Below are 26027 nucleotides of genomic sequence, written 5' to 3' on the forward strand. Positions count from 1 at the left end.
ACTCAAAGCTCTATTTAAAATTATATTTTATTGGAGGAGCAAGACGGCAGAGGAGTAGGAGACCTAAATTTCGTCTGGTCCCAGGAATTCAGCTAGATAGGGATCAAACCATTCTGCACACCTACGAACTCAATAGGAGACTGAAGAAAAGAATAGCAGCAACTCTCTGAACAGAAAAGCGACCACTTTCTGGAAGCAGGGACCCAACAAGCGGCAGATCCAGGGAGACTCCCCTTCCTCCCCCAGGAGGGGCGGCGCAGGAGTGCACCACAGGAATCTACTGGGTTTGGAGACTCCAAACGGGGTCGTGTGCCAGAGATAGAAATGTTCAGTCATAGGCCGGGTGAGCTCAGAGTGTGCCGGAGACCAGGGAGACAAGAGTGATTGACTGCTTTTCTCAAGGGGCTCACTGAGGAGTGAGGCCCCGAGTTCTCAGCTCCTGGGGGGGGTGGGGGGGCGGAGATTGGGAGCCTGCCATTTTCACTCTCATCCTCCAAAGCTGTACGGAAAGCTTGCAGGGAACAAAAGCTCCTGAGAGCAAACCCGAGCAGATTACTTAGCTTGGACCTGGCAAAGGTGGGGCAATTCTGCCTCCGGCAAAGACATTTGAGAACCACTGTAACAGGCCCCTCCCCCAGAAGATCAGCAAGAACAGCCAGCCAAGACCAACTTTACCGATCAAGGAGAACGGCAAAACCCCCGCGGTAGGGGAATATAACACATAGAATTCATGGCTTGTTCCCCCTGATTCCTTAGTCTTTCAAAGTTAATTTCTTTCTTTCTTTTTTTTTTTTGAATTTTTCTTTTTCCCTTTTTCAAACAACATCTTATCAATCCCTTTTTTAAAAATCTTTTTTATTTTTCATTTTTAGAGTCATATTCTATCTCTTCATAGTAGTTAACCTTATTTTTGGTATATATATATAGAGAGAGAGAGAGAGAGTTGTTCTCTCTTTAAAATTTTGGGATACAGTTTCTTCTAACAGACCAAAATATACCCTAAATCTCTAGTGTATGGCTTTGTTCTAGTCTCCTGCCTGATCACATTCTTTTTTTTTATTTCTCTTTCTTTTTTCAACCAACTTCTTATCCTATCAATTCTTTTTATAAAATCTTCTTATAATTTTCATCTTTACAGTCATATTCCATCCTTCATCGTACTTACCCTTATTTTTGTACATACATAAGCTTTTCTTTCTTTAAAATTTTGGGAGGCAGTTTCTTCTAACAGACCAAAATACACCCAAAATCTAGTGTGTGGCACTGATCTATTCACCAGCCTGATCATATTTGATCATATATATATTTTTTTAATCTTTTTCTTTTTTTTTCATTTTTCTTTCTTTCCCTTTCTTTTCCCCCGGTTTCAGGTCTCTTCTGATTTGGTTAGTGTATATTTGTTAGTGTAAATTAAGAGGGGTCGTTGTTACCTTGTTAGCATTTTGTTCTCTCATTCATCTATTCTCCTCTGGACAAAATGACAAGATGGAAAAAATCACCTTAACAAAAAGAACAAGAGGCTGTACCGACTGCCAGGGACCTAATCAATAAGGACATTAGTAAGATGTCAGAACTAGAGTTCAGAATGACAATTATAAAGATACTAGCTGGGCTTGAAAAAAGCATGGAAGATATTAGAGAAACCCTTTCTGGAGAAATAAAAGAACTAAAATCTAACCAAGTAGAAATCAAAAAGGCTATTCATGAGGTGCAATAAAAAATGGAGGCTCTAACTGCTAGGATAAATGAGGCAGAAGAAAGAATTAGTGATATAGAAGACCAAATGATGGAAAATAAAGAAGTTGAGAAAAAGAGAGATAAACAACTATTGGATCACTAGGTCAGAATTCGAGAGATAAGTGATACCCTAAAACGAAACAATATTAGAATAATTGGGATCCCAGAAGAAGAAGAAAGAAAGAGAGGGGCAGAGGGTATATTGGAGCAAATTACAGCAGAGAACTTCCCTAATTTAGGGAAGGAAACAGGCATCAAAATCCAGGAGGCACAGAGAACCCCCCTCAAAATCAATAAAAATAGGTCAACACCCTGACATCTAATAGTAAAACTTACAAGTCTCAGAGATGAAGAGAAAATCCTGAAAGCAGCTCAGGACAAGACATCTGTAACCTACAATGGTAGAAACATTAGATTGGCAACAGACCTATCCACAGAGACCTGGCAGGCCAGAAAGGACTGGCATGATATATTCAGAGCACTAAACTGTCGACCTCTGAGAGTCGGGGACCGGGGCGGCGAAGGAACTGAGAAAAAGAGACGACAGTATAGTGAGGCACAGGGGACGCCAAGCAAACAGCCCAAGGTGCCGAGGTTTATTTTCCATACTCTTATATACCTTCTACAGCGATATAGATCTATAATGATTTACAGCAGGGGCGTAGTAACGCACATTCCTCCATGTATACAGGATTAGTCAAGCACATAAGAATCTTTAAAACAGAATAAAGGAACAAAGAGGGGAGTGCCCAGTGTGCTATTTACAGGACAAGGGAACAAAGAGGGGAGTGCCCAGTGTGCTGTTTACAGTTGGCTTCCTATCTACAAAACATCTTCTCCTGCGTACTTTAGAACTGACCACACAGGTCCCAAGGGCATTTCACTCTGATCCTTTTGGGTTATTTTTAACCCTGCAATCTCGAGTTTTCTCAGAGATCTCGGAGTCTGAGCAAACATGCACCAGTGGTTGTTGTGGCATTCTGTTCCCCACAGCTCCCCCTTTCTTTTTTCAAATTAGCCACTGTCGTAAGCACTCTGTGATGGAGATTTTGGGCACTCATTTGTTTTTTGAGGGTCGTCCTCATTGCTGGTCCTGGGCCGGACTTTCCGAAGAGGTATCCAAATTGCTTGACTGGATCCATATGGAATGACACAAGCATAACCAGGGCCTCAGGTAATTAATTTCCCAGGCAACTAATTATTTTCCTCATTTTTTATCCACACGGGTGCGTCCTGAGTTGAGATTGAGGCTGGCGAGAAATGTTTGTCAGCTCTAGTATATGGTTCTCCTTGGGGTAAGTTTAAAAAATTTAAAATAAATAAGGTTTGTGCCATCACGTCTTGGGGGGGAGATTCCCCCCATCGTTTTAGAAATAGTTTTATGCAGTTGTTTCTTAATGATGGCATGTGCCCTTTCCACTACAGCTTGTCCCTGAGGATTATAAGGAATATCTGTGATATGTTGTATTTGCCATTCTGCAGGGAATTCTTCTACTTTTTTGCTAGTATATGCTGGGCTGGGCCATTATCTGTCTTGATACAAGTGGGTAATCCCATAATAGTGAAACATTCAAGCAAATGAGAAATAACATGCCCAGCCTTTTCTCCCGTCAATGGAGTAGCATGAAGAAATCCCGAAAAAGTGTCTATTGTGACATGAATATACGAGAGGCGTCCAAAAGGGGGAAAATGAGTAATGTCCATTTGCCAAATACAATCAGGAGCTGTGCCTCTCGGATTGATGCCCGCCGGATGCTCAGTTAAATGTAGGGGTTGACAAATAGGACAGGAAGAGACTATTTGCCTGGCAGAGCACAAGGGTATTTTATAGTGAGAATGAAGGCGGTTGGTGTTGGTATGAAGATGGGCATGTTCTGCTTGTGGAGTTTCAAAAATAGGAGTAGCCAATAAATCAGCAGACTGATTTCTCTATGTAAGAGGTCCAGGGAGGTTAGAATGAGAGTGGATATGAGTAATGAACAAAGGGTGAGTTCAAGATTGAATTTCTAATTGTAATTCCTGAAGCACAGGGTTAATGATAGAATGAGTTGTGGAAATGAGAGCTGTTTCTAAAGGCGCAACAATGCCAACTACGTAAACAGAATCAGATATGATATTTATAGGATAATGAACATTCTGCAATAAGAACAATAAAGCTGCAAGTTCGACCTGTTGAGCAGAAGTGTAAGGGGTTTTTACGGAGCATTGAATAGAGGGACCCCAGACTCCGGTGCGCCCGGAGGAAGAGCCATCAATAAAGTATGTAGGAGCTGAGGGGATTGGAATGTTACGAACCACGCGATTTATAACCCAGGCAGTGCGCTTTAGGAAGTCCCATAGTTTACCTGACGGATAGTGGCAACCTATGCGCCAGTATAATCAGCAAGAGATATTTGCAGATTAGTAGAGAAGGGAAGGACTTCCTTAAAAGATGTGGAAGAGATAGGTAAAACAATGAGCACTGGGTCAAAACCAAGAATTTGAATAGAACGCTTTCGTCCTTGGAGAATGAGTGAAGCGAAAAGAGATAGATATGAAGTAACAGTTCGAGAAGTTTTTGTATGTAAAGTCACACCCATTGGAGAGCTTTGTCCTCTTGTGCTATGACACCAGTCGGAGAATGAGAGTAGGGAAAATAAGAAGAAGCATGGAGAGAGAATCATCATACCTGTAAGCAAAGGCAGTTTTTAATCGCTCCTCAACAAACTGCAGTTCGGCCTCTGCCTCTGAGGATAAAGCGCGAGGACTATCTAAAGCAGAATCATCTTGTAAAGTGTTAAATAAATTTTGTAATTTATAAGTTGGAATCCCCAGGAGAGGGCGAATCCAGTTAATGTCTCCTAGGAGTTTCTGAAAATCGTTAAGAGTAAGGAGGGTATCCTTACGAATTTGCATTGTTTGAGGTTTCACTGTGGTTCTATCTACCACAGTGCCTAGATAAGAAGCCGGAGTAGTTGTTTGGATTTTCTCCAGGGCTATTAAGAGACCGGTGGAAGTCAAATGTTGAGAAGTGGCCTGATATACATCTTGTAATTCGGTTTCAGTTTGTGACGCTAGTAAAATATCATCCATATAATGAATGATATAGGATCAAGGATAACGATCTCTTAAAGGTCTGAGGACCTGGCCAACATAATACTGACACATGGTAGGAGAATTAGTCATGCCTTGTGGGAAAACTGTCCATTGATATCGTCTCATTGGTTCCTTATTGTTAGTGCTGGGAATAGAAAAGGCAAATTTCTCCTTATCCTCAGGGTGAATGGCTATGGTATAGAAACAATCCTTAAGATCTATTATTATCAATGGCCATTGTTTGGGAATGGCTGTAGGAGTAGGAAACCCAGGCTGCAAGGCACCCAGAGGCTCATGACGGCATTAACATTCCGACGATCCATTAAGAGCCTCCATTTACCTGATTTTTTTCTGATAACAAAAACGGGAGAGTTCCAAGGAGATTGCGAAGGCTCTATATGTCCTGCCTGCAATTGCTCTTGAATAATTTGTTCTAAGGCCTGCAATTTTTTTATCAGAAGGGGCCATTGAGGAGTCCAAACCGGGGAAGAAGTTTTCCATGTTATTTAAATAGGGGCAGGCCTCTTTTCCTCAATGGCCCCTAGAAAAAAGGGTAACCCAGTCCAGCCCTATGAGTTTGTCCTTGGGCAATGATAGGCTCCATTATTCCTTGACATTGTCTGCCTAAGCCCTGTCCTGGTTTTTAGCCCATCTTTGTCATGATTTGATTAACTGGTCAACTTGGGGGGATGATTAGCTCTGCTCCCCACTGTCGCAAGAGGTCTCTTCCCCAAAGATTAATGGGGGTATTTAAGATGAAAGGCTGGATAACTCCTTCTAATCCGTCTGGTCCCTCACATTTAAGTGGCACACTACTTTGTCGAATTTCTTCTGCCATCACAAAACCTATTCCTTCTACCAAACTAGAGGTTGCTTGCGTGGGCCAGGTATGAGGCCAATGCTGGGAGGCTATTGCTGAAATATCGGCTCCAGAGTCTAATAGACCTGAGAAAGTCCTTCCTCTAATTTTAAGAGTCATACAAGGATGATCAGTCTGACTCAATAATGAAGCCCATTTAACCATGAGAGGATCATTACTACCGAATCCTCCTCATCTGATCTGTTGGGACTGACCAATTTCTACATAGGGTAATAATAATAACTGGGCAACTCTATCTCCTCCCTTAAAAGTCCAGGGAACCCGAGTCTCTGCTACCACCATTATTTCTCCCTCATAATCAGAATCTATCACTCCAGTCATCACCTGGATACCTTTAAAATTTAGGCTAGATCTTCCCAACATAAGCCCCACGGTTCCTCTTGGTAAAGGTCCGTAATAACCCGTGGGTATTTTTTGAGGCCTGAGATCAGGGTGAAGATTTACTGTAAAAGGAGTGGTTAAATCTACTGTGGCACTTCCCTGGGTGGCGGGACTGAGTGATAACACAGAGGGTTTATGTGCGCAGCAGGAAGTTGCTGCTGGAGAGGCGACATATTGAATCCCCCGTTGTTGTTCGGGGCCTGGGAGTGGCCCCGCATCCCGTTTCCCAACCTTAATGGGAGTGGGTTACCTTGCCTGTCAAATTTGGATTTGCATTCCTTGGCCCAATGTTTGCCTTTGCCGCAATGAGGGCAGAGGCTAGAGTTGGTATTAGAAAGAGAACTGGCTCTAGGTTGGGGGGCTTTATGGCATTCCTTCTTGACATGTCCTATTTTCCCACAATTACAACATTTTATATCCTTTTGTTTTTGTAGGGCCTTGAGTTGAAGGGAGGCTACTCGGGCTTGATGTGTAAAAGTGCCAATATTTCTACATAGACGAAGATAATCGAGAATACCTCCTATTTCTCTATGTGGCCGGATGGCCGCTTGGCAGTCCTCATTAGCATTTTCAAAAGCAAGCTGTCTTAGCAAGTGCTCTTTGGCAGGTTTACTATCGACTTGGCGGTCAATAGCCATTTCAAGCCAAGAAATAAAATCAGTATATGCTTCTGTAGGGCCTTGCACAATTTTTATATAACTTTGCCCCACTTCCCCTGAAGGGGTTAGCTTTCCCCATGCTGCGAGGGCGATTTCAGATACTGCACTGTGGCTGCAGGTGGAGTGTTGACCAACTGCTCTCGAACATCTGAAAAGGGGCCAGAGCCAGTGAGCATTTCAAAAGAAATATAATGCATGGCTGGGTTAGCCCAATTCGCCTGGGCTTTCATATAGGTGGCATCCAATAACCACATTTTCCATTCTAATATATCCTGTGGCTTAAGGCAAGCCCGGGCAACCATATGCCAGTCATAAGGGATCCACTCCCCAGAATTTGCCCAAGCTTTCAAAATCTCTATAGTATAAGGGGCTGTGGGTCCATACGAGTGGCAAGCCTTCTTCAGTTCCCTTAAGGTATTTAAATCTAATCCCTCATAGACAGGACCAATAGCCTGTGTTCGGTCTATGGGGAAAGCCATAAACAAATCATTAGCCCCTTGCCGTCGGAGTTCCTTTTCGAGAGGTAGAGAGCTAGAGAAGATCGTTTAAGAGGAAATAAATCTACTGCAGAGGGGGGTTGATCATCTTCAGCAGGGTCCTCCATTGAAAGTGGAGGGGCCGTGGGTAACAGCCAGGACTGTGAAGCCACGAAAATTTTTTTACTTTCAGTCTTAGCCTTTTCTAAAGTATCATCATCTAGTTCATACACATGTAAAGAGTTGGTAGTTTCTTTAGCAAACTCAGCCGGGGATAACTTATCCCCAGTTTCCATAGTATTGATCACCACTCGTACTAAAGCCCAAATGGGCCAGAAATCAAGGGGAATCGTTTCACCCTGTCTCATAGCCCTCAAGACATTATTTTTCACTCGGATCCAAGTCTCCTCATCTAAGGAGCCTTCGTCCGGAAACCAAGGATTATATTCAACTACTGTTTCCAAACATTTTTCTATGGGCTGCTTAGTAACTTTAGCTCCATATTCTTTAAGAAAATGATGTATCAATGCAGCAAAACCTGATGTTTTTTAATTTGATTGCCCCATAACCCTGTAATAAACTTTCCTACTTACCACCTTCTGTAGGGTTCCTAGCGCTGGCCGATCACTCCTCGATGGGGGCTTCAGGTCCTTGTTTGGGCGCCACTTGTCGACTTCTGAGAGTTGGGGACCTGGGGCGGTGAAGGAACTGAGAAAAAGAGACGATAGTATAGCAAGACACAGGGGACGCCGAGCAAACAGCCCGAGGTGCCGAGGTTTATTTTCCATACTCTTATATACCTTCTACAGCGATATAGATCTATAATGATTTACAGCAGGGGCGTAGTAAGGCACATTCCTCCATGTATACAGAAACATTCCTCCATGTATAAAGGAACAAAGAGGGCAGTGCCCAGTGTGCTATTTACAGGACAAGGTAACAAAGAGGAGAGTGCACAGTGTGCTGTTTACAGCTGGCTTCCTATCTCCAGAACATCTTCTGCTGCGTACTTTAGAACTGACCACACGTTCCAAGGGCATTTCACTCTGATCCTTTTGGGTTATTTTTAGCCCTGCAATCTCGAGTTTTCTCAGAGATCTCGGCGTCAGCGAACATGCACCAGTGGTCATTGTGGCATTCTGTTTCCCACACTAAATGAAAAAAATATGCAGCCAAGAATACTATATCCAGCTAGGCTGTCATTGAAAATAGAAGGAGAGATAAAAAGCTTCTAGGACAAAGAAAAACTAAAGGAATTTGCAAACACAAAACCAGCCCTACAAGAAATATTGAAAGGGGTCCTCTAAGCAAAGAGAGAGCCTAAAACTAACATAGACCAGAAAGGAACACAGACAATATACAGTAATAGTCACCTTATAGGCAATACAATGGCACTAAATTCATATCTTTCAATAGTTACCCTGAATGTAAAAGGGCTTAATGCCCCAATCAAAAGACACAGGGTATCAGATTGGATAAAAAAAACAAGACCCATCGATATGCTGTCTGCAAGAGACTCACTTTAGACTCAAAGACACCTCCAGATTGAAAGTGAGGGGGTGGAAAACCATTTACCGTGCTAATTGACACCAAAAGAAAGATGGGGTGGCAATCCTTATGTCAGACAAAATAGATTTTAATCCAAAGACTATAATAAGAGATGAAGAAGGACACTATATCATACTCAAAGGGTCTATCCAACAAGAAGATCTAACAATTGTAAATATCTATGCCCCTAACATGGGAGCAGCCAATTATATAAGGCAATTAATAACAAAAGCAAAGAAACACATCAACAACAATACAATAATGGTAGAGGACATTAACACTTCCCTCACTGAAATGGACAGATCATCTAAGCAAAAGATCAACAAGAAAATAAAGACTTTAAATGACACATTGGACCAAATGGACTTCACAGATATATTCAGAACATTCCATCCCAAAGCAACAGAATATACATTCTTCTCTAGTGCCCATGGAACATTCTCCAGAATAGATCACATCCTCAGTCACAAATCAGGTCTCAACCCATACCAAAAGATTCAGATCATTACCTGCCTATTTTTGGACCACAATGCTTTGAAACTAGAAGTCAATCACAAGAGGAAAGTGGGAAAGAACTCAAATACATGGAGGCTAAAGAGCATCCTACTAAAGAATGAATGGGTCAACCAGGAAATTAAAGAAGAATTAAAAAAATTCATGGAAACCAATGAAAATGAAAACACAACTGTTCAAAATCTTTGGGAAGCAGCAAAGGCAGTCCTAAGAGGAAAGTATATAGCAATACAAGCCTTTCTCAAGAAACAAGAAAGGTCTCAAGTACACAACCTAACCCTACACCTAAAGGAGCTGGAGAAAGAACAGCAAATAAAGCCTAAACCCAGCAGGAGAAGAGAAATAATAAAGATCAGAGCAGAAATCAATGAAATAGAAACCAAAAGAACAGTAGAACAGATCAACGAAACTAGGAGCTGGTTCTTTGAAAGAATTCACAAGATCGATAAACCCTTGGCCAGACTTATCAAAAAGAAAAGAGAAAGGACCCAAATAAATAAAATCATGGATGAAAGAGGAGAGATCACAACCAACACCAAAGAAATACAAACAATTATAAGAACATATTATGAGCAACTCTCGGGCCAGCAAATTAGATAATATGGAAGAAATGGATACATTCCTAGAGATGTATCAACTACCAAAACTGAACCAGGAAGAAATAGAAAACCTGAACAGACCTATTACTACTAAGGAAATTGAAGCAGTAATCAAAAATCTCCCAACAAACAAAAGCCCAGGACCAGATGGCTTCCCGGGGGAATTCTACCAAACATTTAAAGAAGGATTAATACCTATTCTTCTGAAACTGGTCCAAAAAATAGAAATGGAAGGAAAACTTCCAAACTCGTTTTATGAGGTCACCATTACCTTGTTCCTAAAACCAGACAAAGACCCCATCAAAAAGGAGAATTACAGACCAATATCCTTGATGAACATGGATGCAAAAATTCTCACCAAAATACTAGCCAATAGGCTCCAACAGTACATTAAAAGGATTATTCACCACAACCAAGTGGGATTTATCCCTGGGCTGCAAGGTTGGTTCAACATCCACAAATCAATCAATGTGATACATTAATAAAAGAAAGAACAAGAACCATATGATCCTCTCAATAGATGCAGAAAAAGCATTTGACAAAGTAAGGCATCCTTTCTTGATCAAAACTCTTCAGAGTATAGGGATAGAGGGTACATACCTCAATATCATAAAAGCCATCTATGAAAAACCCACAGCGAGTATCATTCTTAATGGGGAAAAACTGAGAGCTTTCCCCCTAATGTCAGGAACATGGCAGGGATGTCCACTATCACCACTTCTATTCAACATAGTATTAGAAGTCCTAGCCACAGCAATCAGACAACAAAAAGAAATAAAAGGCATCCAAATCGGCAAAGAAGAAGTCAAACTCTCACTCTTTGCAGATGAAGAAGTCAAACTCTCACTCTTTGCAGATGATATGATACTTTATGTGGAAAACCCAAAAGACTCCACCCCAAAACTGCTAGAACTCATACAGGAATTCAGTAAAGTGGCAGGATATAAAATCAATGCACAGAAATCAGTGGCATTCCTACACACCAACAAGACAGAAGAAAGAGAAATTAAGGAGTCGATCCCATTTACAATTGCACCCAAAACCATAAGATACCTAGGAATAAATCTAACCAGAGGCAAAGAATCTGTACTGAGAAAACTATAAAATACTCATGAAAGAAACTGAGGAAGACACAAAGAAATTGAAAAATGTACGATGCTCATGGATTGGAAGAACAAATATTCTGAAAATGTCAATGCTACCTAGAGCAATCTACACATTTAATGCAATCCCTATCAAAATAACCATCAACTTTTTTCAAATGGAATGGAATGGAATAATCCTAAAATTTGTATGTAACAAGAAAAGACCCCAAATAGCCAGAGGAATGTTGAAAAAGAAAAGCAAAGCTGGTGGCATCACAATTCCGGACTTCAAGCTCTATTACAAAGCTGTCATCATCAAGACAGTATGGTACTGGCACAAAAACAGACATATAGATCAATGGAACAGAATAGAGAGCCCAGAAATGGACCCTCAACTCTATGGTCAACTCATCTTCGACAAAGCAGGAAAGAATGTCCAATGGAAAAAAGACAGTCTCTTCAACAAATGGTGTTGGGAAAATTGGACAGCCACATGCAGAAGAATGAAATTGGACCATTTCCTTAACACCACACACAAAAATAGACTCCAAATGGTTGAAAGACCTAAATGTGAGACAGGAGTCCATCAAAATCCTAAAGGAGAACACAGGCAGCAACCTCTTCGACCTCAGCCGCAGCAACTTCTTCCTAGAAACATCGCCAAAGGCAAGGGAAGCAAGTGCAAAAACTTGGGACTGGGACTTCATCAAGATAAAAAGCTTTTGCAAGCTAAAGAAACAGTCAACAAAACCAAAAGATAACCAACAGAATGAGAGAAGATATTTGCAAATGACATATGAGATAAAGGGCTAGTATCCAAAATCTATATAGAACTTATCAAACTCAACACCCAAATAACAAATAATCCAATCAAGAAATGGGCAGAAGACATGAACAGACATTTTTCCAAAGAAGACATCCAAATGGCCAACAGACACATGAAAAAGTGCTCAACATCACTTGGCATCAGGGAAATCCAAATCAAAACCTCAATGAGATACCAGCTCACACCAGTCAGAATGGCTAAAATTAACAAGTCAGGAAACGACAGATGTTGGCGGGGATACAGAGAAAAGGGAACCCTCCTACACTCTTGGTGGGAATGCAAGCTGGTGCAACCACTCTGGAAAACAGTATGGAGGTTCCTCAAAAAGTTGAAAATAGAGCTACCATATGATCCAGCAATTGCACTACTGAGTATTTACCCCAAAGATACAAATGTAGTGATCCGAAGGGGTACCTGCACCCCAATGTTTATAGCAGCAATGTCCACAATAGCCACACTATGGAAAGAGCCAAGATGTCCATTGACAGATGAATGGATAAAGAAGATGTGGTATATATATACAATGGAATATTATCCAGCCATCAAAAGGAATGAAATCTTGCCATTTGCAATGACGTGGATCAAACTGGAGGGTATTATGCTGAGCAAAATAAGTCAATCAGAGAAAGACAGGTATCATATGATCTCACTGATATGAGGAATTCTTAATCTCAGGAAACAAACTGAGGGTTGCTGGAGTGGTGGGGGGTGGGAGGCATGGGGTGGCTGGGTGATAGACACTGGGGAGGGTATGTGCTATGGTGAGCACTGTGAATTGTGTAAGACTGTTGAATCACAGACCTGTACCTCTGAAACAAATAATACATTATATGTTAAAAAAAAAAAAAAAAAGAAGATAGTAGGAAGGGAAAAATGAAGGGGGGGGGGAATCGGAGGGGGAGACGAACCATGAGAGACTATGGACTCTGAGAAACAAACTGAGGGTTCTAGAGGGGAGGGGTGTGGGGGGTTGGGTAAGCCTGGTGATGGGTATTAAAGAGGGCACATATTGAATGGAGCACTAGGTGTTATATGGAAACAATGAATCATGGAACACTACATCAGAAACTAATGATATAATGTATGGTGATTAACATAACAAATAAATATTTTATTGGAGGAAAAATTTTTGAGGGGACGGTAGCTAAATTGTCATTCACATCTCATTTTAAAATTAGTTTAATAAGTATACTTTTCTAACATATAGCTTACTCACAGAAGGAAGGAAGGAAGGAAGGAAGGAAGGAAAGAGGCTCTGCTTTAAAAGGAAAGTAATATGCAGTTTCAAATAAAAGCATTTTAAGAGATCTACCTAATTAAAGGAATGTCAGGTTAAAGATGGCATGTTCCCAAGATAAAACAGAAAGAAGCAGCAAAAATTATGTGAGGGGTATGCATAAAGGAATAAGAAGGAGGTGGTGGATGTTGGATGGTGATGGGATGTTGGGAAGTCATAAGGAAGAGAGAACTGAGTCAGTACATAAAAGCTGATACAACTACAAAGGCAGATATACTGGAAATATATTCCAACTCAGTTCTACTGTGTAGGTCTCCTCTCATTCAGTGAGATCCTGAATAGAATGAGAATAGAATTTAGATTTTATACTTACTTTACAATTCTTTTTAATAGTTTAAACACATGACAGATGCTTTACAATTCTTTTTAATAGTTTAAACACATGACTGATGCTTTGCTCAGTTATAGTAATAAGAATCACCCAAATTCATGTACTCTAGTGGAAGCTATATCTAATTTTCTGTATACACTTTTTTCTGGTGTAGCTTTCACACATAATGCAATGACCTTGAAAACACATTTACTTTTTATTCCATATTTTCAACATATTTGAAGTCATATTTTTAAAGTATGCACTTCATTTTGATTTTTAAAATAAACTTCAAAGGACAGAGCACTACTAAGCCCTAAGATGTAATTACATGACTCATTTTCATTTTTATTTCACTTACTCACTTAAAAACAAGAAAACATTTGCACAAAGAGCTTGAACTACAAATTCTGTTTCCTCCAGCTTTAAGTACTAAAACAGATTATTTACTTTCTTTTTATCAAGTCTGTAATATTAGGTTTCCTATTTTTTCTTAAGGAAATCAGTGGCATATTTAGAAATCTAAGTTTTAGGAAGTCATAGAGAAAGTGAATTCTATAACCGTAACCAATTTAACTTTCAATCAACCTTAAATGTGTCAACTGAAATGCTCTGACATTTGAATGAACATTTCTGAAAACTTATCATGCTCTAGGTTCTATCAAAAATCTTGTCATAAGGAAAAAATTTTATCAGAGTTAACCACTGGAATTGTTTTAATAATGCCTTTATCAGGCTTTAACAGCACAGCACTAAAAAAGGGAAGGGGTAAATGGAGGGAGGAAGTTTTAAGATATGAGATAATGGTCCTGAAATTGGAACTGTCCTGGAAAATCCATCAGGTGTGGTATCCAATCCAACAGGATCTGTGGTGATGACTTTTCCCATGAAAATTCTGAGTACTAGGTTTTAAGCTTCTTAAACTCTCTAAATTGCTCTTTCCTAGTAGCACCCCGGAGAGCGAGACACATCTAGACAAGATGCCAAACAAGAAACTTTGGCTTAAGATAAACTTGAAAAAACAGTAATGAGTAATGTTAACAGTAAAAGAAGTGAAGAGAAAGAAAGTTTATACTCAGAAAATTATAAAGTTGATAAATCAACCAAAAGGTAGTTTCCAAGAAGAATGAAAATCAGTGAGCTAAACTCTCTCCTTGAAATCTCCAGCGCCTACTATTTGATTTTGACTTTTCTTGGCATATTATATCACTTATTGAATTTACCTTAATTTGCATATACAAGTATTAAGAGTCTTTCTGTGTTGTTTAGAAAAGAATATGGTGTCCATAGCTCTCTGTCCTAATACCAGTGCCCTGAGATCCCAGCTAAAATAAAGGTCAGTAGTTGTTCATTCTACCTGTGGTTATAGTGAGCCACCCCAAGATAATCTTGTACCTAGAGATCCAGAGTCCTTCTGTAGACTCTGGAATAAGTCTTTGTGGTAGAGGTTTCAAATGATCTAGAGCCACAAAGATCTACAAAGATGTTATCATGTTCTATACAACGGAGGGCTGATCCTACCAATAAAAACTTCTGGAGACTTTTGAGAGTCGATTACTCCCAGTGGCTACCAGATATATGTCTGTCTTGCTCAACTCAGGCTGGGATAACAAAATACCATAAACTGGGTGGCTTACAAATAACAAAAGTTTATTTCTCATGATTCTGGAGGCTAGAAGTCCAAGATCAGGATATCAGCATGGTCTAGTAAGGACCCTCTCCGGTTAAAGACTGTCTACTTCTCATTGTATCCTCCTCACATGGCAGAAAGAGAGCTAGCTCTCTGGACTCTGCTTATAAGGGCACTAATCCAGATCATGAGGGCTCCACCCTCATGACCTAATTATAGCCCAAAGGCCCCACATCTAAATACCGTCATACTGAGGATCAGATTTCAACATATGAAGGCGGGGGCACAAATATTCAGTCCAGAACAAAGTCAGTTTATGGTAAATCTGTAGGCTGAATCTGGTACTTTGGACCCTCCCAGGAGCACCTAGAATTCAGGGCTGTTGGCTACTGTTCTAAGGCTATTTTATGCCCATGTATTTATATAAGCATACTGGTTAGTGATTACTCATTTGATAGAAATGGTGGTTGAAACATGTATACCTCACGAAGGGTATTGGTATGGTACCACCAGGAAAAAGTTCCCATGTGTGCTATATTCTCTCTGGTAGAGAAAAGAAATTGAACTGTTTTAGATTAACTAGATATTTCAAGCTCAAAATACGTTTTAGCAATATTTTACCTTTTGAGTTAATTTTCTGAAATGTAAAAGTTCTTTTTAGTCAGTAAAAAAGTATCTCTTAGAAGCAAGATAGTACAGCATGAGTGTCTCTTTTCAATGTTTCAATGTTAACCATGATTATAAGACTGAGACACCGAATTTGTATGACATTTGATTCTCTTGTTATTCAAGTCATGGATTTTCAAACTCAAGATACTGCCTCTTCCAAGCCAAGGAAAACAAGTAAAAATGAGAGAAGTGAAATTATCAAACTCATTCCAGGGGAGCACCAGGGGGAGCAAAAGCAGGGTCATCCATCATCAGTTGCAGCCACTGAGAGTGAGGTTTATACAGTGTTTAGTGTCGAGAGATAACAGAAGATGCCTGCAGGAAGCTTGCAGTCTACTTCCACAGACAGATCATTGCCTTTATAATTTTAATTATTTGTTTTTCCTTTGATATCAAAACATGTCAAAGAGATGACAGTCACAACTTTTATATCCCAGAAAATGAGAGAAAGAATATAAGAAGTGGCTTGAGTGAGGTCTTGAAAAGAAGAAATAACCCAGAGTAGGAGAAAGAACAGAGTAGCCTAAGGGTGCGTGTCATGGTGTGCACAGCAGAGTATGAAAATAATAAATAGCCTGGATTTGCTATAATGTAGTTTCAAATGAGGAGGAGTGGAAGTTTGAAGAGATAAGCTCTGGACTGTAGAGGAGCCTTGATGCTGAGGGACTCCTGATTTTCTGATGTGGTATTTTCTTAATGTTTTCCAAATATGTTCAATAGAAATGAAATCATATTAGTACTTTTGAAAGTGTCAGAAATCTACCGAGCACTTCCTATGACCTTAAGACAGTATTAAGCACTTTTAATGATTTAGCTAATATGATCTTCATAACATCCTTGAGATAAATGTTCTGTCCTAAAATTTTCCAGATGCTGGACACTGGGACTGGTGAGGTTGAGTAACTAGACCAGATTTATGTAGCTAGCAAAAGGTAGATAAAGCCCCTCAACATGGAAGACTTCTAAAATATTTTGCCTCCACAAATGTCATTCTAGAAACTCAAATTATTTCCATCATCAAAGGTAGAGTTTCTGAGTTTGTACTGTGGCTTTCAGAGAAACATTGATGGCAAAGTTGGTGTTGTATTTCTTTCAGAAGAGCATCATGGAGTAACTCGCCCGAATACTTCTGTCTTCCAGGAAACATGTCTTAGGTGGGGTAGATAATTGTGTCTTTTACTAGAGTCCCAAGCATCATATTTTAGGCAGCATAAATGTAATCATTAACCCTTCTGCCTGGTCTGCAGTTAAACATGCATTAGGAGCAACCCACTATCTATCCCATCTGCATGTTTAAATTATAATTAAATAAGAAACATTCAAAGGCCACTGTGGCATTAAAGTAAAATCTTTCACAAGCATCTTTGGGTATTCCATGAAGAAATGAAATAATGTAGAATTATTAAAAATTCATAATGTTTTATGCAGTTCTGCTGAACAGAGTGACGCCAGAAATGAGTCATTAAGCACAGAACATATTGTCAGCAGGAAGAAAAGAAGTGATGATTCATTTTGGTGTAAGAGGATGGTGTAACAATGTTTTGGCATTTACTGGATATGTTTTAAACATCCATGACATGTGGGTTTTAATGATTGTTGCAATCTGCAGGCTAACTTTTACTGAGATGTGATTTCAGTGTGAATTTCCCTCTCCGCCCCCTCAGTGCTCTTTCTGAATTGCAAACAGGTGCAAAGAGCTACAGCCTGCAGTGCTTTTGCTGTTGTTCTTTTTATACAAATTTAATCACTAAAGTCTTTTTTTTATCAAGCTCTTCTATAATACTTAAGAAATCTGCCATCAAGCATGTATACGATGAGGTTTAGGTTCCAAATATATTCACAAAGCAAATTAGGCACATTGTCACAATGCCCTTGGAAAAGGGAAATCAGAAATCCTACGTCTGGGCTCCAAAATGCAAACTCAGGCACCTGAGGAGATGCTAAATCTTCCTTTGAAGTAATGCAGCTTTAACTTGCTGCATTAACGATGCTGGCCTCTCCACATCTTCTGAACAGACAACTCAATCTCAAGATAATATTAAAAAGGTATTTATTACTCAGTATTGAATTTCTCGTTACTCATATTTTAGGGTCTACCATCCTAGCTCGTCTAGCTCCCTACTTCTGTGTCCTCTTCCACTCACTTTGAAGCCCACATGTAGGATCAGCTTCATCCCAGATTTGAGGATGAGCCTAACCTCAGGCAAGAGGACTTCCAGAAACAATTCTGAAACACTCCATCAAATCACCTCCGTTGATGAGCCACTCTTTCTTTGAATCTCAGTTCTATTAGTAACTGGGTTTTTGACTTGCTCCCTGCCCTTTCTATCTACCATGTGGCCCAGCTTCCGGGATTTAGGGTGACTGCAGTCCAGCTATCTGCTGGCTAATACTACTGCATGCTGCCTGTTCACCATCCCGACATTTCCCATCTGTCTCTGAAGAACTACGTGACAGTGTGAGCAGCCCAGTTCCCGTACCTGGCAGGGATGAAGAGCAGACGGTCCTTACACGAGGTGGCTTCTGTTGCTCACCTGCTGTACAACGCTGTCCACACTCTGGCCTCCACAGGCTATATTTTTGCCCTACTACTGAGATATTCTTCTACCTGTTGCTCCACCTCATCCTGGTCCTGCCCCCATGTGTTGGCCCTCACAGCAGCCGCAGCCTGGGGCGGACAGAACGCCAGGTGCTGCTGGCTTCTATAATTTCGTCCTGTCCCGCTGCAGTTAGCAGATCACACTTAATTGACATAGTTTGTCTTGGGCTTAATTCTCCTTCCCTTTACTCACATGCCATGAGGTCTTTTTTTAAAAAAACATTTTATTTATTTATTTGACAGAGAGATAGAGAGTACAAGTAGGCAGAGCGGCAGGCAGAGGGAGAGGGAGAAGCAGACTCCCCGCGGAGCAGGAAGCCTGACGTGGGGCTCGATCCCAGGACCCTGGGATCACGACCTGAGCCGAAGGCAGACGCTTAACCGACTGAGGCACCCAGGCGCCCCAACATGCTATGAGGTCTTAAGCAAGTTACTTTTTTTTTTAAGATTTTATTTATGTATTTGTCAGAGAGAGAGCATAAGCAGGGGGAGTGGCCGGGAGAGGGAGAAGCAGACTCCTTGCTGAGCAGGGAGCCCGATGCGGGACTCGATCCTGGGACTCCAGGATCATGACCTGAGCTGAAGGCAGTCGCTTAACCAACTGAGCCACCCAGGCGCCCTATTTAAAGTTTTTTATTTTTACTTTTTATGGATTTAAACAGTACTGGCTCTGTCCCTGCTAAATGTCTGGCTAAAATATCTTTTAACAAAATTTAAGATCTTTATTTTAAACTTTTAGAATATAGTTAAACAGACAATTCAGGATAGAAAAAGGTATCAGTCTGGGAGATATTTTCCAGTCAAAAACTGTAAGAGCTGGAAGATTTTACAAGGTCAATCAAAATATCTGCTTCTGATCAAACCTAAGAATAGAATACAAACCTGAATAACGAGATTTCAATAAACTACAGAAAAAATTATTCAATTTCTTCAATCCAAAAGATATTGATAAATCAAATTATATAGAGTTTAGTCTGTGCTAGCTACTATCCCAAGAGCTTTATACATGTTAACTTATAATGAAGGATCTGGGAAATCACAAAACACTTAAGATCATTTGAATTGGAATTTTCTAGAAGTATTCAAATGATCTTAAAGAATACAACAACAGATAAGGCAGAGAAATCTTAGAAAAGGTTGGACATGTGACCTTTCCATGGCCCTCTCCACTCCTGCTTCAGTCAAGATGGAAACACTCAAGTGTTTGTGAAAGGTACTGTAGACAGTGAATGTCAGGACAATGCCAAGTTTATAAGCCATGAGGATTTTCCAGGATGGAGGCGGTGGACGGGGGGGGCTGGGTAATAATTTCTCCTTATGGAGATTTAAGGAAGAAGATACTCTGTCAGAGGTGGGAGGTGGACCTCAGGATGAGGATCATATACAACAGTTTATGACTGAGAAACTTTCTTCTGAACTCAGGATATCATTTCAAGCACACTACTTTTAAGTTCTCATATCCTCCATGGTAATTCTTTTGGGTTGGCCCCACCTCTTCCACAAGGTAGGAAAGAGAGAGGGCCCCTGTAGAACCACAGATGGGAGTTTTATGGGGAATGAAGGAAAGTGTGTTTAAACACAAATTGGCACCTCTTCTGCACCTCCCTGGAGTTTATTCAGGGACCAGGAATGAAATGAAGGGGGATTGACATGTGGTAGAAAGCGCCACCCAAAAAAAGTCCCAAGTGAAGAACTCAGAGCAGAACTGAGACACACCCCTTCTCCCCAACTGTACTCCCAGAAGGTTTCTTTAAAAGTGGGTAAGCTGTGTTTAGTTTACATTTTTCCATCTGGCTTCCTGATTAGAACCAAAACATATAAAGAAATACTGATTACAGATTATTATAGGCTAAATTGTGACCCCCTCTAAATTCATATGTTTAAGTCCTAACCCCCACCAACCTAAAAATACGACTATGTTAGGAGACAGGGTCTTTAAGGAGGTGATTAAGTTAAATGAGGTCATTACAGTGGGTCCTAATCCAATATAACTGCTATCTATATGAAAAAATTAGAACACAAACACATGCAGAGGGAAGACCATTGGAAGATACATGTTGGAGAAGATAGACTTCTAGTGACCGAAACTGTGACAGAAAGAATTTCTGTCGTTTCAGCCACCTGTCTGTCTGTTATGGCGGCCCGCACGGACTGATTCACAGGTCAGCATACGAGAGAACCACCTCACACTCAGAACAACATAAAAGAATCTTGGATTTCCTTTCAGGAGATGGAAAACTCCCTGTCTCAAGTTTAGGAAAAGACTATAACAGAAATAGTTGGCAGAGGGGCGCCTGGGTGGCTCAGATGGTTAAGCGTCTGCCTTCGGCTCAGGTCATGATCCTGGGGTCCTGGGATCGAGCCCCGCATCAGGCTCCCAGCTCAGTGGGGAGCCTGCTTCTCCCCCTCCCTCTGCTTCTCCCCCTGCTCATGCTCTCTCTCTCTCTCTGTATCTCTGTGTCTCAAATTAATAAATAAATCTTTTAAAGAAAAAAAAGAAATAGTTGGCAGAAATGACAGAAAATGGCCTCAAGTAACAGACGAGTGGTTTGACCAATTTGAAGTTAAAGTTGAGGTTTCTCCCAAATTCAGTGACCATGTTTCTCCTTAAATGTACTTCACTACCACATTTTATTGTATGAATTCAGTAGTTAAGAGAATCCAATCTTGAATCCACACTGCGTGGTCTTGAACAAACTCCCCAGTAAAGGTGTCAGTCAGATCACATCACCTCCTTTCCCTTTTTTTAAAGATTTTATTTACTCATTTTTAGAGAGAGAGAGAGAGCATGTGCGCAGGGGAAAGGGCGGGGGGGGGGAGGGGTAGAGGGGAGGGGGAGGGGAAGGAGCAGAGGGAGAGGGACAAGCAGACTCCGCACTCTGAGCTTAGAGCCCCACACTGGGCTAGATCCCACAATCCTGAGATCATGACCTGAGCTGAAACCAAGAGTCAGAGGCTCAACTGAATGAGTCACCCCGGCGCCCCATGTCACTTCCTTTCTTAAAACCCTATATGATGGTCCGTCCCACTTGGAATAAAATCCAAATCCTCCCAATTCCCTTTCAACCTTCCAAGCTCAGGCCCCTGATCTGCTGGGTCATGTTTCCTGGGCTCACTGGGCTTGGTCTCCACCCTGTCTGTGCTGTTCCCCCAGCAACAAGCTACTCTCCCCTCAGACCTTTTCACCTGTTCTTCCCTTTTACAGAAATAATCTTCCGCAGATACCCACAAGTTTCATTCTCTCATTATGTCAAACTAAACATCACATTTTCTAAAATTCTGTCCCATCCAGTCACTTTCCCTCCCGTGTTTTCTTTTCTATGCCACTTATCAGCACCTAGTATCAAGTCAAAGATCCCATTTTAAGTGTGTGTTGCCTGCCTCCTCCACCAGGCACAGGCTCAGAGAGAGCTGGGTCTGGGCTCTTTTGCCCACAGCTCTACCCCCAGGGCCTAGAATAGTGCCTGGCCACAGGCATTTGGTTCACATTTGTTGAAGGAATGATAAATAGGGAAATAGGGATATTAGTTGAATATCCTTCATAGAGTTATTTCTGAGACTATTTATGCATAGAATTATTTGTGCAAAGTCCTTCATAAGAAAAATAAATGTTTGTAGATACTATTTTATAGAAGAAGTAGAAAGGTACATAAAATTCATGAGAGGCAAGCATGGTATATGCTGTTAGCATATTTTCATGGTTTCATGCTAACACTTCAGCTACGGGAAACAACTTTGTAAGCCAAAACCAGTTAGTTCTTCCCCACACCCAGGCAAGTGTGGATTAAACAGACAGTGAGCTGGAAGGGAGAAAAACATGGCCTAGCGACGGTTTGGAATCAAAATGAGTGAAATGTGATGCTCTCCAAAACTAGCATTTCCAATGTTTGAGGTGGAAAACAGGATTAAAGTTGAGAAGATAAACCTTTTCTCAAAAATGTTTTTTGCCAGTAAAGGTGAATGGAATATTTTGCTTGAAGAGTCACAAGTTCTAGAACAATCTGACTTATCCATATCCCTATAAACAAAAATGCCCATTAAAAGCCAAAAATAAATTATTTTTTGGATTACCCACATCACTGCTTCCCATTAAGAACTGACTACATGGCTCAAATGTCAGTTTAAACAGGCCAAAAAGATTATCAAAAGCCAAGCACACACCCCTCTCCACCTGCATACACTATTTCTGTCTCTAACTTTCAACTCAATAAAATCTGTATCTGGACAATGCTGAGGCCCCATGATATGAACATTATACCTTGACTTCAAGATGTATAACTGATACAGTTATATTCCACTTAGAAGGCTACCTGACCTCCTGCTTCTTGCCCTTGGCAAGTTTCCTCCATTGAATACTTTGTTTCCTAGCTCCTAAATCCTCTTGCCTGAAGTCTTCTCTTTTCCCTCAAAGTCTTAAAAGAAGCGACAACATTCATATTAACAGATGAAAAGGGAAAGCATTTTCCAGGTTTCCAACTGGAAATGAGATAGTCCCACATACCCTTAAGTATCGCAGCTATGAAGCAAAAGAAATAAATGTCCTGCAGATCAAACATAGGTGATTCAGCTAGCTACCATGGACCAATGGTCTGAGCAGATCTTTTGGATACATGCATTTTTAGATGATTTGCTTTTATGAAAAGCATCACTGTGTAAATTTCCTACTGGATAAGTTTACATAAGACGATCCTGAGATTAAATGCTTCCATGTGATTAAAGTCACATTAAAAGTGAGATATGTGACAATGAGATCCTACAGAAAAAAAGACATGGTAGCCAAAGGATCTCGCCTGAAAATCAGAGTTGTGCTCCATAAACCTCCTGCAAGTGAAACACAATGGGAAGGCATTCGTGCTTTTACGTATGGAGTCTAGAAACTATATAATTAAAGTCAGACCCAAACATATGAGTATAATTAGAGAACTACAGACAGTAGAGGAAAACAGAATAGGTAAGTAAATAATGGAATGCTATACTTTTAAAACAGGTTTGACACTAGGAGATACTTTAAAAAAAATAAACTTAATAAAAATAAAAAAAAAAACCTGAAGAGTGACCCCTAACTAAAGACAAAGTTGGTCTTCTTTTACAAACCGTACACGTAAAATAAAAGCATATATCATCATTGACTAATAGTATCATTAAAGTTATGTGTTCTAACAGATAAAAGGCATTCCGTGATAAAAAATGAAATCCCATAAAGAAAGATAACATTGATTTGAAGGGGAAAATCTCTTTTAGGAAATATGTAACTGATTGCATTTATTTTTGCAACAAAATAGCATTTAAAAAATAGGGAAATTTGTAATATTTCCCAGAGATTCATTCATGTCTTCAACAGATATGTCTTGTTCCTTTAACACATGAAAGCAGAGTCCAATTCATATATACCTATTTTTTACCAATATTTAATTTTTGCTTGTGTAAAGTTTTTTCTGGATTTATAAATATTTCTCTGTATACATCCTGATATTTAGCAGTGCCATCTGCCCCAAGAAACCAGTTCCCCCAAACTAAAACAGTTTGCTGTTCTTGTTTATGATCTCACAATTGCCCATTCTGAAAACCCTGGAGTTGTGGTTAATCATGTCCCCTTCCTAATAACGACTTACAAAGATTAATCGATTTTTTAGCTGGAACATAACAGATGACTCATCATTATTTGCCATCCTCACTGTCATTAGTATCATTCGTACTCAGAAAGGAGTAGATATATCAATTAGTGTACTCTTACAGACTCAATGTGTGAAATGAGTACTGACAGTGTTTTTTCGTTAGATAAGAATTCATGATCAAAATTGCCGGGAGAGTTGAGAAGAGAGCATGTTGACCAGAAAAGTCATTTTATTACAGTGAGTGAGGATAATCGCTGCATCTCAGATGCAGCATTAACTTCCTGCATGAAAAACTGTAAGACACTCAAGGCACTTCTATCCTCAAAAATCCCAAGATTCTATGGATAATCAAAAAGCAATCAATTAGAGTATTTTTATTCTCAGTGTATTCAATCAGACTTTATAGCTCAGGGTGCCTGGCTGGCTCAGTCAGTACAGCATGCTACTCTTGATCTTGAGGTCATCAGTTCAAGGTCTAAGTTAAGGTTAGAGCTTACTTTAAAAAAAAAAAAAAAAAAGAATTTATAGCTCAATGTATAGTCCTGAATTTATCCTTTAATTTATTTGGATTATTTCACTGACTTTGGATAGAATAAACTTTAAATTTTAAAAAGTTAAAGGCTGTACATGATGATGAAAATTAATGACTGAAAAGCCTCAAGAGTAAAAGCTATTTTTTTTATAAGTTCCCTCTTTGCACAGGTAGAGGTTTTAATGAGATTCACCCAATTTTTAGTCATTTATTTCTGATTATGTAGTGTTTCACAACTGTTTCCTCCTTAGTCTTTGTGTTATCAGTTGCTGAGCCGAGTAAGAACTCAGACTCAAGACACTACTTCCGTCTTAAAGGGAAAAGTGAAATGAGAATTACCTCTGCAAGCTAGAAAATTTTATAAGCACATAGCAAAAATAATTTCTTTCTTTCACTGCGTTTTTCAAATAAGAATGACACACCATTGAGTTAGAAATTGTAAATGAACCTATTTCTTTTCATATCTGTAGCAGACAAAACTGCCAATTAAAAAAAAAAAATTCTTTATATTCCTTTAGGAGGAAGAGGACATTTCCAGCCTGAATCTACCACCACCCATAATATGGGCTCATCTCAGTATAATGGTCACTTCTCTGCTGGGCAAGTCTCTTGCTCTCCCTCCTCCACTCTTGTCTTCTTCCAATTTCTTCTCCAATAAACATTGCTTCTCTACTCTTTTTTCCCTCTATATCCCTTTTTCTATATCCAAGCCTCAGAAATACCAGCAGGTTAATCTCACTGATGACCGAAAAGATTTTCATTCTCTGAAAGGATTGACTCAAGGAGGTCCCTCAAACCTAGTTTGAAGAAAACAGAGAGTAGAGGGTTCCCAAGAGAAGATCTCTTCTCCGAGTTTAGAATGAAGTTCTCAAACTGCTGCTATTGGGAATCTCTTTTCCCACAGCTTCCCACTGAACGTCCTTTCTCATTACTCAGGTCTCAAGTCAAATGTCATGTCCTTAGACAGACTACCCTGAACACTGAAGATTTTCTAAAATAAGAAGGACCAAGCTTGAGAGTGGAACTGGGAAATGACTGTAGGGGAGCAAGCACATATAAAACTGAAAGACAGGTGGGCAGGCACTGGGGTGTTTTCACTGACCCCAAGCTGCTAAGCATCTGAGATCATCTGGAGTGGGCCTTCTCACCCAGACTTGACCACCAGCAAGATGACGTGAGTGATGTGAACCATCACTGGAGCAGAAGGCCCCCAGGAGGGAATGGGAGTCAATACAATACAGTATATTAATAAAAGGAAGGGGGAAAAGTACATGATCATCTCAACTAATGAAGAAACAGCACTTGACAAAATCTAACAACTTTCATGATAAAATCACTCAACAAATTAGAAATAGAAGTTCCTCAACTGGATAAAAGGCATCACTAAGAACCCAAACTTTCATGGGTGGAGAAGTGCAGTCCATGTATACAACTCTATTGAGAAATCATGCTGTGATGGATAGCAGGAAAAAGCAGCCATGTATGCAGGCAGATGTGGGGTAAGGCCAGTGTGCTCATAAATTATTTCTCTTGTTTGAAGAGAGAACTTTTTTTACTTTAATTTTATTCTAATTCCAGTACAGTCAACATACAGTG

The sequence above is a fragment of the Phoca vitulina genome, unplaced genomic scaffold (assembly GCF_004348235.1).
Source record: "Phoca vitulina isolate PV1807 unplaced genomic scaffold, GSC_HSeal_1.0 scaffold27, whole genome shotgun sequence".
Lineage (NCBI taxonomy): Eukaryota > Metazoa > Chordata > Mammalia > Carnivora > Phocidae > Phoca > Phoca vitulina.